The sequence below is a fragment of the Rattus rattus genome, chromosome 1 (assembly GCF_011064425.1).
Source record: "Rattus rattus isolate New Zealand chromosome 1, Rrattus_CSIRO_v1, whole genome shotgun sequence".
NCBI lineage: Eukaryota > Metazoa > Chordata > Mammalia > Rodentia > Muridae > Rattus > Rattus rattus.
In genome coordinates this window covers 71,927,894-71,949,247 of record NC_046154.1, presented here as the reverse complement: position 1 = coordinate 71,949,247, position 21,354 = coordinate 71,927,894, and the positions used below count along the sequence as shown (strand labels likewise).

Sequence of the window (21,354 nt, the reverse complement as noted above, 5' to 3'; positions counted from 1 at the left end):
GTGCTCACTCTCTGACAGGACTCTAGAGTTTACCGTGCTCACTCTCAGACAGGACTCTAGAGTTTACCGTGCTCACTCTCCGACAGGGCTCTAGAGTTTACCGTGCTCACTCTCCGACAGGACTCTAGAGTTTACCGTGCTCACTCTCAGACAGGACTCTAGAGTTTACCGTTCTCACTCTCAGACAGGACTCTAGTTGCAGCCTAAAGTCATTTCTGGGTTTTACTAATTCCAAAGGAAATGGAATTAGCAGAGACTCCATTATGCAAATACCAGTAACATTGGAGGAACATGGTGATGCATATCAGAGGACTTCGTCTGAAGTCTGTTTTATTAAACCATGTCATGGCCTGGTTTTCTCCTAAGTTACAGTGGAGGAGTGTATGAAGTCCTTTATACTGCTGACCCAGAGCCCTGGGATATCTTTCAGGGGTTACTTAGCCATAGGCTACCAAGAAACAAAGATTATCACTATTCTTTGGCCTTGTGAATTCTGAATTCTTTTTATTTATTTTTTGTTGGTTATTTTATTTATTTACATTTCAAATGTTATCCCCTTCCAGGTTTTCCTCCCAAAACCTCCTATCCCCTCCCCCTTCCTCCATGCTTCTGTGAGGGTGCTCCCCCACCCAACCACCCACTCCTGCCTCACTGCCCTAGCATTCCACTACATTGGGGCATTGAGCCTTCACAGGACCAAGGGCCTCCTCTCTCATTGTGCCAGATAAAGCCATCCTCTGCTACATATGCAGCTGGAGCCATGGGTCCCTCAATATGTACTCTCTGGTTGATGGTTTAGTACCGGGAGCTCTGGGGGGTGTCTGTTTGGATGATCCCTATTCTTCCTATGTGGTTGTAATCTCCTTTAGCTCCTTCAGTACTCCCCTAACCCATTGGGGTCCCTGTGCTTAGTCAGTTCAATGGTTGGCTGCCAGCATCCACATCTGTATTGGTCAGGCACTGACACCTCTCAGGAGACAGTTATATCAAGCTCCTGTCAGTAAGCACTTCTTGGCACCAGCAATAGTGTCTGGGTTTGGTGGCTGCATGTAGGATAGATTCCCAGGTGGGCAGTCTCTGGATGGCTTTTCCTTCAGTCTCTGCTCCACTCTTTGTCCCTGTATTTTGTTTAGAATTCTGATTTCTTACCCCCATCCCCTTCGTTGACTTTTAGAATCCCATTGTCTCTTTTGCTCTCAGTGCAGTGAGTTAGATATCTCTCCTGCTCAGCTTTAATTTTCAACTTGACACTACATAGAATCACCAGGATAAGAGTCTACTTGAGGGATTTTCTACAGTAGATTGGTACGTGAGCTTATGTCTGGGGGCAAGATTAACTTAATTAAGTTAGTTGGCGTAAGAAAATTCAGTCCACCGTGGGCTGCATCATTCCCTAGGCACCAGGAGTTGAGCTGTAGAAAAGCAAAAAATAGAACTGAGCCTAAGCATGCAACCAAATATATGAACTTGTATGTATTCGTTTCTCTTTGCTCTGCTGTAGATGTGATGTGACTTGCTGCTTGGAATTCCTGTTTGACTCCTCTGCAGTGATGAACTCTAATCTGACATTGTCAGCTGAAATAAACCCCTTTCTCTTCTAAGCTGTGTTGTTTGCTTGTTTGTTTGTTTGTTTTTGGATATTTTATCACAGCAACATGAAAGTGGAGCTGAATTGTACCTAATGAGTTTCTGTGGCTACCTGGAAATACCTGACTTCTTTACATTTGTCTCCTACAAAGAAATTAAACATTATTCTTCAACTTCTTTTGCTAACTGAGAAAAGTTAAACATTTAAAACTGAAACTCTGTTCAATAATGGCACTCATTACATAGAATGAACATGGAGTGAATGACTAAGTTTTCACTAAGCCTCAGACATGAGGCAAATGCTGTGCCAAGTGTGTAAGGTAGGATATAGGAATTATCTGGGAGAAGACTGCGCATGCACAGGAAAACATCAGTTGTAATGCACCAGGAAGCTAAGCAGTACGAGCTGTTTGTACCATAAAACAAACCTGCATAGCCCTTCACCGCCGCTCATCAGTTCTGGAGAATTTCCCTTCCCTCTCTTTTATTCAGAATACTTTTCACATACTCTAAAAGTTCCTGAAGTTTTATATTTACTGCAGTAAGTAGAACTTCACAAAAAGTGAAAATTCATCTGTTTACTAACAAAAGTGTGTGCAGAATAGTGTCTAGGAAGTCCAATATTTGTTTAATTATGCCCTGGGCAAGCTATGATCATTAGTGACACTAAACCAAGTCCACAGCTCACAATTCCTAGACCTACGTCCCCTACACTGAGAAAAGAAAACTCCTGACTGAAATAAAACAACAAACAAACATGGAGACTACTCACCATCATTTGAAATTGAAGAGCTAAACATTAGACAGAACATACTCAATGATGAGTAGTTTGCACTTGTTTTCTCTTTCTACAGGACAGGGTTTCATCCCTTTCTTCTGTGGGGCACCTAGACTGCTTATGTGATTGGAAAATGGAAGGTAACAGAAAACAATTATCGCTCCTCATTACCATTCTTAAAGGTTAAGGAGCCAATGACACAACTAAAAAAACAATAGAACATGAGCATGAGAGTGGATTCCTAAATGCCTGCTTCTGGGTTCTGCCTGGAGTTAGCCATGCCAAAAAAAAAAAAGAAAGAAAAGAGTTGACTTTTCTAGTGTCTTCACTGAGATATGAATTATATCCAAATTATGGCTAAATTGAATGCACACTCTTTATTACCAACGCCATTTGCCCACCTCCATCCTACCATGCCCCCATTCAATCAACATTCAGATTAATGGATTGAAATAGAGAGAAATGAAAAAGCAATTCCCAGCTTGTACCATCTACTGATGCCATCAATACCATCCAGCTGTGACAAGGGAAGTGCCCTACTTGCTCGAGAAAGTGACTCAACCCTTTTCCAATAAGAAACTTTATTTAAATAATATGAAAAGGCTCCTGATTTGCCCAGTATTATGCTTGTCCTTAGTCCTATTAGAAGTCTTAGACTCTTACTCAAATCCTACTTATTTATACTTAACAGCCATTTTTTGTGTGTACTTTAAAGTCTGTCTTTAGCACAAAGGATATTGAAGGATCAAATTTCCAAATGATATCCTCTTGGGGGTGCATGAATTAGGAAAACAAAGACATTGAAACAGTTCAGAGTTAAAGAGGAGACAAGTCATGGTACATCCATCTCATTAGCTTTACTGTATTATGGTAAATATAAAAATGATGGGAAGTGGGGGATGATGGGGAGAAGGGGAGGGAGGGGAGTCTGCAGTTGGGATGTATTGTGTGAGAGAAGAATAAAATTTAAAAAAATGATATTCTGGCCATGATGCAAGCGTCTCAGGAACCAGTGAATTATATACTCATATCGTGTATGACCAGGCATGGAGTTGTGATTGCCAGAAGGATTTACTCTGAAAAGGAACAAACCTGGAAAGTGGTGTTCAAGTGATCTAGAAAGATGGATTTAATTTTAAAATGATGTTGGATAATGAAACCTGACTGCGTCATCTTCTTTTGGGTATCCTTGCTCATTTTATGTTTCAGAGTTCTCCTGGCCTACAGGTGTTCCTATGTTTAGTTCAGTGGTTCTCAAACCTTTTAATGCTGTGACACTTTGATACAGTTCTTTATGTTGTGGAGACCCCAACAATGAGATTATTTTTGTTGCCATTTCATCACTGTAATTTTGTTACTGTTTTGACAGGATGTAAATATCCCGGTTTTCTGATGGTCTTAGGCAAACCTTGTAAAAGAAGGTTTTTTAACTCTGAATGAGAACCACTGATTTATGTTTACACTGTAGATTACAATGGTGTCCTTGGTCTACAGACCACAACAAAAAAATGAGAATATATATGTATATAGAATATTCCATAGTGAGGACCATATTCAACAAAAAAACCATCAGTTGCCTATATTGAAATTCAAATTAGCAAATTATAAATTATTTATAATTTCAACTATTCTATGCCATGAATCTGATTTTCTTTTTTCTCTTTTATTAGTACAAATTAAGTGAACAAATAATGAGATTTATTATAATGCTTCCACACATTCATTTAGTATTCTTTTGGTCATATTCTCTCCCATTACCCTTTCTGTTCCCCTCCTCAGTTTCCTTTCTTCTTCCACATCCCTGATATGTTTTTCTCCATGTTCATTTTCTTCTACACTAACTTCCATGTAAACAAAAATAAAGTACTTGATTTTGTGTGTGTACCTTACTTTACTGAACAAATCTGTCCAGCTCCATCAATTTTCCTACAAGCAGTATACCTTTGCTCTTTTAACTCAAAAATTTTTCTTCTCTTCTCCCCTCCTTTTCCCTCCTTTATTATTGATGAGCATCTAGGCTGATACTATCACAAATTTCATGAATAGAGAATAATAAAAATTGGCTTGCAGGCCCTAACTACTATTAGTACACATATGTTAGGCATGTGTTACATATAAATGTAATATATACATACATACATACATACATATATATATATATATATCCAGTAATCTTGGGCATCATAGTTATTGCTAATGTAAGACACGGGTGTAGTTCTTGCATAGTTGAGGCTTAGATAGGACTAAGTAAATAGAAGTGGTTAGAGTATGGGTTTGGGGATCTGGTGCGGCTTACAAACTACATGAATGACCTTCGACAGGTTATTTACAGTTTCTGTCACGTGGATTCTTCATGGATATTGGACCAAAAATGGAGAAAATAATATCTACCTCCATAAATGTGGTGAGGATCAAATTTTACATATACATATATGTCTATATATAAGTTGACATATATGCCACACATTTAAATCCAGAGCCTGAAATATAGGTGCTATACAAATACTTCTTAATGAATAAATAAAATGGGTAATCTTGGGCAAATTATTCATGAACTTCTGTTGCTTCATCTATAAAATTCTTAACCTCAAAATTTGCTTAACCTCATGAAGTAGTTGTTAAAAATAAGTGAAAGCAAGTTCATACTGTGTTGGTGCACACAGAGAACAGGCACTGTATCCCATGAAACCTAGTAAAAAACTAATAAACTGTACTCATTAACAATATTACTTTTTAATAATTACAAAACAAATGCCAAGGTACACATAACCTGAGTTTATAAAAAGGGCAGAGCAGCATGGGTGGGAGTTTAAAAGGTAAGCTTTCATAGAAATGGTACCCCTCTGACTTCTCAGAGGGCCTTTACATACAAACACGGAGAACTGTTGCCAGATGCCCATATCAAATTGAACACCAAGTATAGGCAGGCCTTTCACAAAACCTTAAAGAGACATAGACTTGGGCAAGAGCTGCTACAAGCTCTGTCTGGAGGTTTCTGCATGCCCTTTGCAAAGCATCAAAGGATGTGGATGCTGCCTTGAAAGGCAGGGCCACAGTTCTTCACTCTTATCCATTTCTGTTGCATACCTCCACTTGGCTCCTGGTTTTTTTTTTTGTTTTGTTTTGTTTTGTTTTGTTTTTTCTTGTCTTGAATTTGTATTTTACACTGCCCACAAAAGATAGCCCTATTTTATTTGTTTTGTGTTTGTTTGTCTATTTCGGTGTTTTGAATGGTCACACTGTTGTCAACCTGGCTGGCCTGGAACTCACCACATAGACCAGGGTGACCTCGAATTTAGAGATGTGCCTTCCTCTGCCTTCTAAGTGCTGGGATTAAAGGTGTGTGCCCCCATGCCCAGCTGATTGTTTTCTGTTTAATGCTATGATAGAAGGAACAAATGCTTAGAAGAGTTAAAAAACAAATACACAATTTCATAAACTTAAAAAAGTAATGTCCCTCTATGGATTTTCAAACATCCTGTTATTTGTCTCTCCTGCCCCCTCTCCTTCTGTATTATTTTCCTTCCTAGGTATATTCCACTCCCTGTTTTTTCCATCCTCATAGCATTTGTATCTTACTTTCCCCTCTGTAGCACTTTCTCCCACTTCTCTGTATGGTCATTTTTTGCTTGCCTGTATTCTGTGGCTACTTCAGGTTATAGATTTAAATCTAAAAATTTGGCTAGGACTCACAAATAGAACATGCATCTTTGAGGTCTGGGTGACCCCACTTACTAAAATATGTTTACTTCTGTCATTTACCTGCGGATTTTATGATTTAATTTTTCTCCCGAGCTGAACAGAACTCTACTGTGTATATGTACCCCATTTTCACTATCATTTTTCAGTGTCTTAGCTTGCCTTTTAAATTATTTTCCCATCAGGGAGATGACTCAGCAGGTAAGAGCACTAGCTGCTCTTCCAGAGGGCCTAGGTCCAATTCCCAGCACCCACATGGCAGGCTGCAACTGCCTGTAACTTCAGTTCCAGATATCTGACAACTTCACACAGACATACATGCAGTCAAAACTTCAACGTACATAAAATAAAGATAAATAAATCATCTTAAAAACATATTCTTTTCACTTCTGAATGTTGTACATTAGACAACTAATTAAGTGCCCTTTTATTATAAGCGCATAGAAATGGTAAAATATAGTTAAAGTGCACTTGGGCTTTGATACCAAAACCCTAAGTAGATTTTAGAAAAACGGATGTAAAATCCTTAAAGACTTGGTGATTTAAGAAGATAGTGTACCTGGCCATAGGCCCAAATAATTCTATGTTGCAACAACTGGAGCACAGGTGTGGGCTGACACAGGGCAAGTCAAGGAGCTAGAACTGACAGGTTGGACCATAAGGGACTACCCCTTTAGTGAGAAATGCAAAACAAGTCACCCAGGAAACAGGACACAAGGAAAGTGTTTTATTTTAATTAAAAATATTTTTATAGTCTCAAGTTCAGAATAGCATGAAACAAACACTCTTTCCACAGGAAACAGAAGTTCCAAACTTCCAGCACGAACAGGTGTAGAATCTAAGTTTATACTGCCTCTGTAGTGGGGAGAACTACAATAATTTAATTTGTCCCTAGATCAGAGAAATAAACAATTCACTAAGGGTATTTTGTAATTCTAGAGGAATGGAATTACTCAGAAAAGAACAGTGACAATTGTTCATGAGGAGGAGTTAACACACAAGCATTCTGGAGAACATGAGATAACTCACTACCGGGTCAGTGAACCGTAGGCAGTGTCATTTAAATTCCAAGAAACTGAGGTTGATAAAACTAGAGGAGACAACAGAAAACAAGAAGGAATGTAAATCGTTGTGTAAGAGAACTAGAAATTGTCTTTATAGCATACCTTTAAGAAAGACATGCAAAGCCTTGGTAGAACTAGAGACATTCTACTTGAAGTTAGAAACCAAGTGCTCCTAGGGAGAAGTAATGTCCTGACCTTCCTAAAGATTGATGCCAGCTTCTGAAGAAGGAGCAAGGAACCCCAGGGAGTTGGGGAACGAGCAGATACATGTTGAGAGAGAAGGCTCATAGTAGTGTCAATAACTGTCTTAAATGCTTGCACTCAGAAGAACTTAGAACAGGAATGGAAAGACTGGAAATGAGAAATATTCAAGGGCTTAAACATAAAGTGTTTTGTGGAAAGGATGACTCACCTGACACTTTAAATATGATGAAGTCAAAATTTCTACAGATTTTAAGGTCTACAAAGATGTAATACTACTTCAACTTTTAACAAAAATTATTCTTTTTTCCCATCTTTATTAAATTGGGTATTTCTTATTTACATTTCAAATGTTATTCCCTTTCCCGGTTTCCAGGCCAACATACCCCTAACCCCTACCCTTCCCCTTCTATGTGGCTGTTCACCTCCCCATCCTCCCCCCATTACAGCCCTCCTCCCAACAATGCCGTTCAATGGGGGTCCAGCCTTGGCAGGGCCAAGGGCTTCCCCTTCCACTGGTGTCCCTACTAGGCTATTCATTGCTACCTATGCAGTTGGGGCCCAGGGTCCGTCCATGTATAGTCTTTGGGTAGTGGCTTAGTCCCTGGAAGCTCTGGTTGGTTGGCATTGTTGTTCCTATGGGGTCTCGAGCCCCTTCAGCTCTTTCAGTCCTTTCTCTGATTCCTTCAATGGGGGTCCCATTCTCAATTCAGTGGTTTGTTGCTGGCATTCGTCTATGTACTTGCTGTATTCTGGCTGTATCTCTCAGGAAAGATCTACATCTGGTTCCTGTCAGACTGCACCTCTTAGCTTCATCCATCTTATCTAGTTTGGTGGCTGTATATGTATAAGACACATGTGAGGCAGGCTTTGAATGGGCGTTCCTTCAGTCTCTGTTCTAAACTTTGCCTCCCGATCTCCTTCCAAGGGTATTCTTGTTCTCCTTTTAAAGAAGGAATGAAACGTCCGCACTTTCCTCATCCTTGAGCTTCATGTGCTCTGTGCATCTTGGGTAATTCAAGCATATGGGCTAATATCCACTTATCAAGGAGTGCATACCATCTGTGTTTTTCTGTGATTGGGTTACCTCACTCAGGATGATATTTTCTAGTTCCATCCATTTGTCTATGAATTTCATAAAGTCATTGTTTTTGACAGCTGAGTAGTATTCCATTGTGTAGATGTACCATATTTTCTGTATCCATTCCTCTGTTGAAGGGCATCTGGGTTCTTTCCAGCTTTTGGCTATTATAAATAATGCTGCTATGAACATAGTAGAGCATGTGTCTTGGTTTTATGTTGGAGCATCTTTTGGATATATGCCCAAGAGAGGTATAGCTGGATCCTCAGGTAGTTCAATGTCCAATTTTCTGAGGAACCTCCAGACTGATTTCCAGAACAGTTATACCAGTCTGCAATCCCACCAACAATGTAGGATGTTCCTCTTTCTCCACATCCTCGCCACCATCTGCTGTCACCTGAGTTTTTGATCTTAGCCATTCTGACTGGTATGAGGTAGAATCTCAGGGTTGTTTTGATTTGCATTTCCCTTATTACTAAAGATGTTGAACATTCCTTTAGGTGCTTCTTAGCCATTCGGCATTCCTCAGCTGTGAATTCTTTGTTTAGCTCTGAACCCCATTTTTTAATAGGGTTCTTTGTCTTCCTGCAGTCTAACTTCATGAGTTCTTTGTATATTTTGGATATAAGGCCTCTATCTGTTGTAGGATTGGTAAAGATCTTTTCCTAATCTGTTGATTGCCATTTTGTCCTAACAACAGAGTCCTTTGCCTTATGGAAGCTTTGCAGTTTTATGAGATCCCATTTGTCGATTCTTGATCTTAGAGCATAAGCCATGGGTGTTTTGTTCAGGAATTTTCTCCAGTTCCCATGTGTTTGAGATTCTTCCCCACTTTTTCTTCTATTAGTTTGAGTGTATCTGGTTTGATGTGGAGGTCCTTGATCCACTTGGACTTAAGCTTTGTACAGGGTGATAAGCATGGATCGATCTGCATTCTTCTACATGCTGACCTCCAGTTGAACCAGCACCATTAGCTGAAAATGCTATCTTTTTTCCAATGGATGGTTTTGACTCCTTTGTCAAAAATCAAGTCAACAGAGATTTGTAGGTTCATTTCTGGTCCTTCAACTCTATTCCACTGGTCTATCTGCCTGTCTCTGTACCAATACCATACAGTTTTATCACTATTGCTCTGTAATACTGCTTGAGTTCAGGGATAATGATTGCCCCGGAAGTCCTTTTATTGTTGAGGATAGTTTTAGCTATCCTGGGTAATTTGTTATTCCAGATGAATTTGCAAATTGTTCTGTCTATCGCTATAAAGAATTGGATTGGAATTTTGATGGGGATTGCATTGAATCTGTAGATTGCTTTTGGTAAAATGGCCATTTTTACTATATTAATCCTCCCAATCCATGAGCATGGGAATCTTTCCATCTTCCGAGATCTTCCTCAATATCTTTCTTCAGAGACTTGAAGTTCTTATTATACAGATCTTTCACTTACTTGGTTAAAGTCACACCAAGGAATTTTATATTATTTGGGACTATTTTGTTTCCCTATTTCTTTCTCAGCTTGTTTCTCTTTTGTGTAGAGGAAGGCTACTGATTTATTTGGGTTAATTTTCTACCCAGCCACTTTGCTGAAGGTGTTTATAAGGTTTAGTAGTTCTCTGGTGGAACTTTTAGGGTCACTTAAATATATAATCATATCATCTGCAAATAGTGATATTTTGACTTCTTCCTTTCCAATCTGTATCGTTTGATCTTCTTTTGCTGTCTGATTGCTCCTGCTAGGACCTTGAGAACTATATTGAATAAGAAGGGAGAGAGTGGTCAGCCTTGTCTAGTCCCTGATTTTAGTGGGATTGCTTCAAGTTTCTCTCCATTTAGTTTAATGTTAGCTACTGGTTTGACATATATGGCTTTTACTATGTTTGAGCCTAGAATTCCTGTTCTTTCCAGGACTTTTTTCATGAAGGGGTGCTGAATTTTGTCAAATGATTTCTCAGCATTTATTGAAATGATCATGTGGGTTTTATCTTTCAGATTGTTTTTATAGTGAATTACTTTGATGGTTTTCCATATATTAAACCATCCCTGCATGCCTGGGATGAAGCCTACTTGATCATTGTGGATGAGTGTTTTGATGTGCTCTTGGATTCAGTTTGCAAGAATTTTATTTAGTACTTTTGCACCAATATTCATAAGGGAAATTGGTCTGAATTTCTCTTTCTTTGTTGGGTCTTTGTGTGGTTTAGGTATAAGAGTAATTGTGGCTTCATAGAAGGAATTCGGTAGTCCTCCATCTGTTTCAATTTTGTGGAATAGTTTGGATAGTATTGGTATGAGACCTTCTTTGAAGGTCTGATAGAATTCTGCACTGAATCCATCTGGACCTTGGTTCTTTTTGGTTGGGAGACTTTTAATGACTGCTTCTATTTCTTTAGGAGTTAAGGGGTTGTTTAAAGGATTTATCTGTTCCTGATTTAACTTGAGTACCTGGTATCCATCTAGGAAATTGTCCAATTCCTCCAGATTTTCAAGGTTTTTTGAATATAGGTTTTTGTATAGGATCTGATGATTTTTTTAATTTCCTCTGATTCTGTTGTTATGTCTCTCTTTTCATTTCTGATTTTGTTAATTTGGACACACTCTCTATATCCTCTGGTTAGTCTGGCTAAGGGTTTATCTATCCTGTTGATTTTCTCGAAGAACCAGCTTTTGGTTCTGTTGATTCTTTGTATAGTCTTCTTTGTTTCTACTTGGTTGATTTCAGTTCTAAGTTTATTCCCATCTTCAACCTGGGTGTGTTTGCTTCTTTTTGTTCTAGAGCTTTTAGGAGTGCTGTCAAGCTGGTGATATATGCTTTCTCCTGTTTCTTTCTGCAGACACTCAGAGCTATGAGTTTTCCTCTTAGCACAGCTTTCATTGTGTCCCATAAGTTTGGGTATGTTGTACCTTCATTTTCATTAAATTCTAAAAAGTCTTTAATTTCTTTCTTTATTTCTCCATTGACAAGGTTATCATTGAGTAGAGCATTATTCAACTTCCATGTATATGTGGGCGTTCTTTCCTTATTGCTATCGAAGACAGCTTTAGCCCATGGTGGTCTGATAGGACACATGGGATTATTTCTATCTTTCTGTATCTGTTGAGACCTGTTTTGTGACTGATTATATGGTCAGTTTTAGAGAAAGTACCACGAGCTGGTGAGAAGAAGGTATATCCTTTTGTTTTAGGATAGAATGTTCTATAAATATCTTTTAAGTCCATTTGGTTCATAACTTCTGTTAGTCTGTCTATGTCTCTGTTTAATTTCTGTTTCTATGATCTGTCCATTGATGAGAGTAGGGTGTTGAAATCTCCTACTATTATTGTGTGAGGTGCAGTGTGTGCTTTGAGCTTTAGTAAGGTTTCTTTTATGTATGTAGGTGCCCTTGTATTTGGAGCATAGATATTTAGGATTGAGAGTTCATCTTGGTGGATTTTTCCTTTGATTAATATGAAGTGTCCTTCCTTATCTTTTTTGACGACTTTTGGTTGAAAATTGATTTTATTAGATATTAGAATTGCTATTCCAGTTTGCTTCTTCAGACCATTTGCTTGGAAAGTTGTTTTCCAGCCTTTCACTCTGAGGTAGTGTCTGTCATTGTCTCTGAGGTGTGTTTCCTATAGGTAGCAAAATGCTGGGTCCCCATTACATATACAGTTTGTTAATCTGTGTCTTTTTATTGGGAAATTAAGTCCATTGATATTGAGAGATATTAAGGAATAGTGATTGTTGCTTCCTGTTATCTTCATATTTGGAGGTGAGATTATGTTTGTGTGCTTCTCTTCTCTTTATTCTGTTGCACACAATTAGTTTTTTGCTCTTTCTAGGGTGTAGCTTGCCTCTTTGTGTTGGGCTTTACCATTTATTAAACTTTGTAGGGCTGGATTTGTAGAAAGATATTGTGTAAATTTGGTTTTGTCATGGAATATCTTGGTTTCTCCATCTATGTTAATTGAGAGTTTTGCTGGACACAGTAACCTGGCCTGGCATTTGTGTTCTTTTAGGGTCTGTATGACATCTGTCTAGGATCTTCTGGCTTTTATAGTCTCTGGTGAGAAGTCTGTTGTATTATTATAGGTCTTCCTTTATATGTCACTTGATCTTTTTCCCTTATTGCTTTTTAATATTCTTTCTTTGTTTTGTGCATTTGGTGTTTTGACTATTATGTGATGGGAGGAGTTTCTTTTCTGGTTCAATCAATTTGGAGTTCTGTAGGCTTCTTGTATGTTTATCTCTTTCTTTAGGTTAGGGAAGTTTTCTTCTATGATTTTGTTGAAGATATTTACTGATCCTTTGAGTTGGGAGTCTTCACTCTCTTCTATACCTATTATTATCCTTAGGTTTGATCTTTCCATTGTATCCTGGATTTCCTGTATATTTTGGGCCAGTAGTTTTTTCCATTTTCCATTTTCTTTGACAGTTGTGTCAATGATTTCTATGGAATCTTCTGCTCCTGAGTTTCTCTCATCTATCTCTCTTATTCTGTTTGCGATGCTTGTATCTATGACTCCTTGTCTCTTCCTTTGGTTTTCTATATCCAGGGTTGTCTCCCTTTGTGCTTTCTTTATTGTTTCTCTTTCCATTTTCAATCCCTTTATCTGTTTGGTTGTGTTTCCCTGTAATTCTTTCAGGGATTTTTGTGTTTCCTCTCTAAGTGCTTCTACTTGTTTACTTGTGTTTTCCTGCATTTCTTTAAGGGAGTTCTTTATTTCTTTCTTAAAGTCCTCCATCATCATGATCAAATGTGATTTAAAATCTAGATATTGCTTTTTTGGTGTGTTTGGATACTCAGTGTTTGCTTTGGTGGAAAAATTGGGGTGTGATCCAGTGAGAATGGCTAAGATAAAAAACTCAGGTGAGAGCAGATGCTGGAGAGGATGTGGAGAAAGAGGAACACTCCTCCATTGTTGGTGGGGTTGCAGACTGATACAACCATTCTGGAAATCAGTCTCGAGGTTCCTCAGAAAATTGGACATTGAACTGCCTGAGGATCCAGCTATACCTCTCTTGGGCATATATCCAAAAGATGCTCCAACATAAAACCAAGACACATGCTCTACTATGTTCATAGCAGCATTATTTATAATAGCCAAAAGCTGGAAAGAACCCAGATGCCCTTCAACAGAGGAATGGATACAGAAAATATGGTACATCTACACAATAGAATATTACTCAGCTATCAAAAACAATGACTTTATGAAATTCGTAGGCAAATGGTTGGAACTGGAAAATATCATCCTGAGTGAGCTAACCCAATCACAGAAAGATACACATGGTATGCACTCATTGATAAGTGGCTATTAGCCCAAATGCTTGAATTACCCTATGTTGTTGTAAAAAAATAAAAATAAAAAAATAAAAGTAAAAGTAAAAACAAAGACGGTAACTGTTTTCCTCTTGGGGTGTTTTACCCTGCTAGGGTTCCACACCTCACTGCCCCAGATATCTGCTGGATATCTTGGCAGAAACACAGCCTAGCCACACACTTTCTTATACTGAGACTCTTACACAAAAGAACACACAACTCAATTAATGTTAAAGCAATCCAGCGTCTAGATTTGGCAGATCCACCCTACTCTGTCCTATTCCCAGTTCCCAAATCACTCATCCATTGCACCTTTTATTTACCAAGTTTCCAGCTTCTTCTCCCCCCCTGGTTCCTCTAACTCTTCTCAGTTCCCCATCGTATCTCTAACTCTTCTCTTCTCCCTCCTGGCTTCCTTCTCTTCTCCCTCACTCCCTCAACTGTCCATCCTCACCCCCTCCTGCTCAGGTTCCACTCGCTCAACTGTCTCCAACTGTCCTCTCTCAACCTAACCTCTGAATCTAATCCCCCTCTCACTCCCAACTCCTCCCTCTGCCCAAATCTCACGCTCTTGCCTTTATTTAACAAATTCAGAGAAAACTCCAAGGCAAACCACAACATTTCCCCTTTTTTGTCCAGTTAAAAAACCTTTTCCCTATACATAGGTGAACTAAGCATCATTATTACCATTCTGCAATTTACAAAACCAACAATATGCTGATCACCCAGTCCATCAATTCTGTTCATTAACCATGTTATCTATATTATATCTTGGCAAGGCAAACCACAACAACCCTAGATGCCTAGAACAAATGAAACTCAAGATGGATGATCAAAATGTGAATGCTTCACTCCTTCTTTAAAAGGGGAACAAGAATACCCTTGGCAGGGAAGAGAGAGGCAAAGATTAAAACAGAGACTGAAGGAACACCCATTCAGAGCCTGCCCCACATGTGGCCCATACATATACAGCCACCCAATTAGACAAGATGGATGAAGCAAAGAAGTGCAGGCAGACAGGAGCTGGATGTAGATCGCTCCTGAGAGACACAGCCAGAATACAGCAAATACAGAGGTGAATGCCAGCAGCAAACCACTGAACTGAGAATAGGACCCCCGTTGAAGGAATCAGAGAAAGAACTGGAAGAGCTTGAAGGGGCTCGAGACCCCATATGTACAACAATACCAAGCAACCAGAGCTTCCAGGGACTAAGCCACTACCTAAAGACTATACATGGACTGACCCTGGACTCTGACTTCATAGGTAGCAATGAATATCCTAGTAAGCGCACAAGTGGAAGGGGAAGCCCTGGGTCCTGCTAAGACTGAACCCCCAGTGAACTAGACTGTTGGGTGGAGGGCGGCAATGGGGGGAGGGTGGGGAGGGGAACACCCATAAGGAAGGGGAGGGGGGAGGGGGATGTTTGCCCAGAAACCGGGAAAGGGAATAACACTCGAAATGTATATAAGAAATACTCAAGTTAAAAAAAAAATTGGGGTGTGATGATGCCATGTAGTCTTGGTTTCTGTTGCTTGGGTTCCTGCACTTGCCTCTTGCCATCAGGTTGTCTCTGGTGTTACTTGTTTTGCTATTTCTGACAGTGGCTTTACCTTTCTATAGGCCTGTGTGTCAGGAGTGCTGTAGACCTGTTTTCCTGTTTTCTTTCAGCCAGTTATGGGAACAGTGTATTCTGCTCTCAGATGTGTTCCTGTCCACTGGCTTTCAGCTGTCCCTGTGGATGGGAACCAGAAGGGCCTGCCCCTACTCCTCCTAGGTCCCTGTGCTCAGGGGCCCAGATGGCACTAGGTGTTTTCCTGTAGTGTCAGAAATGTGGGCAGAGAGTAGTCTCCTCTGGTTTCCCAGACCTTTCTGCCCCTCTGAAGGTCTAGCTCTCCCTTCCATGGGATTTGGGTGCAGGGAGCTGTTTGACCGGGTCCTTTCAGATCCAGTCCATCATTGAGGAAGCCAGGGCGACTCAAGCCAGAGGAGAGATGGGAACATTGGAGGAAAACTGTTTACTGACTAGCTCTCAGAGGCTCACTGCAGTTCTTTCTCACACCTTCCAGGACCATAGTCCCAGGAGTGATATTATCCACAATGAGCTGGAACTTCTGAAATCAACTATCAATTTAAAAGATGCCCTACCGACATGGCCATAGGCCAATCTGATTGAGGCAATTCCTCCATTGGGTTCCCTCTCCTTGGATGTCTCTAATTTGTGTCAGGTTAACAACAAATTAACCAGCATATTTTTTTTCTTTTTTTGGCCTGAAAATACAGAGGTAAAAATACGAGGTTTCACTGAACTGAGAACGGAACCCCCGCTGAAGGAATCAGAGAAAGAACTGGAAGAGCTTGAAGGGGCTCGAGACCCCATATGAACAACAATGCCAAGCAACCAGAGCTTCCAGGACTAAGCCACTACCTAAAGACTATACATGGACTGACCCTGGACTCTGACCTCATAGGTAGCAATGAATATCCTAGTAAGAGCACCAGTGGAAGGGGAAGCCCTTGGTCCTGCTAAGACTGAACCCCAGTGAACGTGATTGTTGGGGGGGGGCGGCAATGGGGGAGGGTGGGGAGGGAAAACCCATAAAGAAGGGGAGGGGGAGGGATTAGGGAGATGTTTGCCTGGAAACTGGGAAAGAGAATAACACTCGAAATGTATATAAGAAATACTCAAGTTAATAAAAAAAAAATAAATAAAAAAAAAAAAAAATATGAGGTTTCTAAAGAAAAAAACAGAAATTCTAAACATTTGTATTAGTGTCACTTTGAGTCATTGGTAAGCCTCTTGGCTGAATATATAAGGTCATGAATGCAAGACAACACACTAAGAAAGGTTGAAAATTGAATGGTATATTGTCAACCAAATATGCTTAGAAAATAGCAGTTAGAATATAAATCTGGCTGTGAGTAACTCAAGTTAAATGAATGCAGAGGGCAGAGAAGGGAACAGCAATAATTGCAATAAGCATAGACCTGCAGGAAGAAAAGGGGAAGGGATGGAACGAAAGCAAGGGTCTCAACATGAATGGATTCCCAGTACATGAAGAAAGGAAATGTGTCACATAAGAAGTAACCAAAAATCAAGATTATAATACATCAACTATTATGGTATGCAAATATCAGAGTTTGTCTCTTACTTATTTGTTATGTCTTTAATGGATAGGTTCACTATTTTTTATTGAATTGTTTGATGATGGGCTACCAAATGCTAATAATGCTCATAACCAAGTTGTAGAGTGAGTCCATCAAGCTTCCCCTATGCCAAGCATACATTAGTGCTAATGTAATGTAGCCAGCTCCTTCATTCTTATAGTGCAGCCACTGACCAGTCCTATGTCTATGCACTCTGACGTTCCCACAATATTATAGTAACAAAGCGATACAGGACTTAGTATTTATGTTGAGACTCTTCCAACACACCATGAACTTTTGAGGTTCATCCATGCTGTTCTGTACTAGCTGTTGTTCATTTCTTTTTATTCTGACATCATTCTTCTGGAGAAATGTGGCACAGTGTGTTTAACAAGCACTCGATTCAAGCAGTTGGATCGTTTCCAGTTTGGGACAATTATAAAAGCCTCTATAAATATTCATATATAGTTTTTGTGTGAACACAAATTTCTATTCTATTTAAGAAAACACTTGGAAGTGGAACTACAGTTCTTTATAGCGCATTTCTAACTTCATAAGAAACTTCCAAATTGTTTTTCCATGCCATGTGTCCATGCTGCAGGCACACCACCCATGTTTGGAAATTCTAATAGGTCTACATCCTTGTCAGTAGGTATACAGCATTCAAAGAAGTACGTCTTTTCAAGTAGGTGTGCAGTGGAGGCAAAGGATAGCTTTCATTCCCATTTCGCTAAAGGTTAACTTTCCCAATCCTTTCAGATATTTGTTGCCACTCATATTGTTTTCAGTCTAATGTTTACCTCCATAATCTCTCTCATCATTTTAGATTGAGGTTTTCAAGAGTAGAAAAGTCTTAATCAACTTTATGGTTTTTGGCTGGTTGTTTTTTTTTTTTTTATTTTTTATTTAGCTTGTTCTTTTGTTGCTATACCAAAAGAAAAAAAAAATGACAAGCCAGCCAAAATTTCATAGATAGGATATCAGAAAAAGCCACCCCTCTCATCTTATTGATTTACTTAGATTTTGGTGGTGGTGGTTTTGGGTTTTTTGTTTCTTTGTTTGGTTGGCTAACAAAGATAATATGATTGGAAAAGCAAATCTACAGATTTTCACAAACAAAACTGATGATGATTGTTTCTTAAACATGGGTTTTATTTTCATAAATATTTGCTTTGGCATTATTCTTTTAAACTATGTATACACCTTTTGGTAGATTAGTTTTTAAAAGTTAGAAATTAGAAATATATATAATAAATATATAAATAAATATATATTTCTATATATCACAAAATTGACATCCATTGATATTAAAAAAATCTCTGCAGGTATTGAAGCTGAGTTTCTTTTTCAGTTGTCAGAAACTAATTAAAGTGGACAATGACCACATGCTTTTCATGGGAAGCACGTGGCCTCAGAAGTAGCTAGGTGAAGGGTGGAAGAGTTGTGTAGTCTGAATCAGTGGTGGGAATGACAAGTAAGGTTTTCCTATGAAGCAAGGTACCATAACTCATGGCATGGAGTGCTTGCTGCTAGGTATGGTACATTTTTGTTATAGACCAAGGAGAACTGGAGAGAGGAAGCACAATCTGTTTGGGATGCATTTAGGATGCCAATCTTAGTGCTCTTAACTTGGCTATTGGGAAAAAATGGAGAGAAAGATATTTTTGGACAGCCATACTACAGTGTATTGCTTGCTGTACAAAATGCCTAGCAAAATCTAAAAGCTTTTCAATCTCTTAAAACTAATATGTTCTCAGAAAGTCCTTAAACAAGGAATATAAGAAACACATAACTAGAGCACCCTAGATTCAATATCTTGTTAGCCCACATATCCTGTAACGCAAACAGCAAGGTATTGCTCTAAAGAAACAATATGCTAAGAAAAATAAGGAGGAGGCTGAATATGGAAAGTTGTGGCCAAGAGAATGAAGGAAGCCAAAGAAAAATGCAAGGAACAGATTGCCAAGTGATGTAGATTTCCTTGCTGAGAGCTTCTACTTTTAAGTCTGAGCCAGTCAAAAATAAGGCTTTCTGAGTAATAAATAAATGATTGAACCTTGAGAAAAATCTGTGCTAACATGTTAAAAGAGGACACATGCAACCTTTTAACTAAACCTAACCATGCTTAGAATGACCTCTTGTAATTACCGTTGGTTCAGAGATCCCAGGGAAAGCAGTTCAAGTCAAGACAAATATTCACAACGATTATATAACTATCAATGAAGTTCATTCATTAGTGGTGACATGATTATTTTCATAGAATGTAAGATAATTTACTGGCAAACTGTTCAGAACATAGTTTTTAAATTCTTCATAGTTTCTCAATATAAGATCAGTATACATGATAAATGATATTTGCATAATATTAACAGTTTAAATAAATCATATAAGACACAAAACCCTTTTGAAATGAAACACATATAAGAAAGTATGCACCAATTCTTCTGCATAGAAAATTTAAATTATGTTGGAAGACAGAATGGAAAGAAGAATAAAACAAATGTGTTTTTCATAAGTATAAAGCTATGCACATTAAAGAGAAACAAGTCAATGGCCTTATTTTGAACAGAGCTTAAAGAGTTGTTATTTAAATTGGCATGATCTGTGAAGATGAGAAAATGCCAGGCACTGTCAAGGAAATATGGGAAAAGGGAATTTTCCCCCAAAAGATTTGATATCAATTTTGTGACAACCTTTCACTAAGTTTGAAGGCTATCTTGTATTCTGCAGATCCATTTCTGCATTTCTCTTCACTGTTTTTTAGCATGTTATTCCACTGTTATATACTACAGTTCTTCTCAAAATGCTTATACTAAAACTGGTGTGTTTCTTTGTCCCTTCCCTGTGCTGTAAGGTAACCCTGTAACTCAACTTATTCTTGGGCACCAGGGGCTCCATGGAGCCTGACTCCCAGTGAGCCGGGGCTGCTGTTCACTTCTTGCTACAATACCATTCTTATTCCCATAATTGCTATCAGGTTCCAAGGCTTTGGTAGAAATAGCTCAATTGTAAGGCAGGTTATACTCATTAAAATATCTCTCACTTCTATATACCTTTGTATAAGGATCCAGGAACTCTGGAATGTATCTTATTCAAAAGTATTTTCCATGATATTCTGCCTATTGTACACATTTTTCTTTTAGGACATGCATGGTATTAAAAAATTAATATCTTCTCAGATTGAAAATTTATGCTTCTGACAATGATAAAGCAAAAACTATGGATAAACTAGAAAAGTATATCATGCTTTCCATATATTTTACTTGAAGAAAAAATCAAGTAAATATGAAAAAGGGTATATTCAAATAGGTATAGTATGTTATATTTTCCTATATATCTTTCATCCTTCTTCCAAATTACACTTGCTTCATTAAAAGTTACCAGAAAATGAGGGGAACCTATAAGACACTACCAAGATGAGGATCACAAAACCTAAAAGAAAACAAAGAAGGAAAACAGATAAATAAACTCCTCTCTTAGAAAACAAAACACTGTATTTGTGCACTTTTGATAAGGCAGTTGTTTGTGTTTTACAAAATTTGTGTAATGTTTTGATTTCAGTTACTACTTTTACTGAAGTATGACGTACTTTTATGAAGACTTATTTATTTCCTTTTGAATTTTACCAAAAGGTAAAAAAAATTAATTCTAATTTTATGCAGTTGACTAGCAAAGAAATTGGCATTGGCTTTAAATTTAGACATCCTGTTAACATTCACTTACAGTGCATGTAGCTTTACTACTTGTTCATTCAACAGCTCTGCTCACATCCACCCTTGTTTTTCTTGTAGAATTTCTTATGTCATTCCTGCTTATCGACTGAAATTTTAATTAATACCATAGTACTGCCAACATCCTTTTTGGTTATGTCCTTTTGAGAAAGCCTTTGTATGAAAATATAAACAATGGAAATTAGTTATTAAATTAGCTAAATAAAACAGCTGTAAATGAACTGTCAAATAATAAGTCTTTACTTTTTTCAGTCCACTTAATAGTTAAAAAATGCAACATAAAGTTTACTGAACATCTTCATAGTTGATAAATTGATTTGAATTGAGAGACAGGTTAAAAGTTTAGGAACAACAGAGAACTTTGAGTTAGAAATTAAGTTGTACATTTTAGAAGCACAGGCAAAAGAAACTTTAAAATAAAAATGCAATGATGGGAGTTATCAAATGCAATTGGAAGGAGTATGCACAGAGTCTGTGTGGATATGAAGTCAACGTTATTTGGAAAATATCTGAATGACATCATAGGAATTTATCCCCAACACATAAGGGATAGGAATACTCCTTCCTAGGGGAGACAGAACATCCGTGTCACTGTGACAAGAGTCTACTGTCCTACTCCTTGGTGTTTTCAGAAGCATGCATATGCTTAGAAATTTTATATGCTTTGAAAATAGAATATTAATTAAGCTGAAATGATAATTTAACCAGAATATATACCATAAAATTGTAATAATTAGTCGATTGTATTACTAAATTAAAGATGCAAAAA

The 21,354-nt window shown here is 38.2% G+C and overlaps 1 pseudogene; it reads left to right on the top strand.

The window, feature by feature from the left end:
- LOC116894083 overlaps positions 1–18,824 on the top strand; it is a 46,879-nt pseudogene extending 28,055 nt beyond the window's left edge.
- Positions 18,825–21,354: the final 2,530 nt, after the last annotated feature.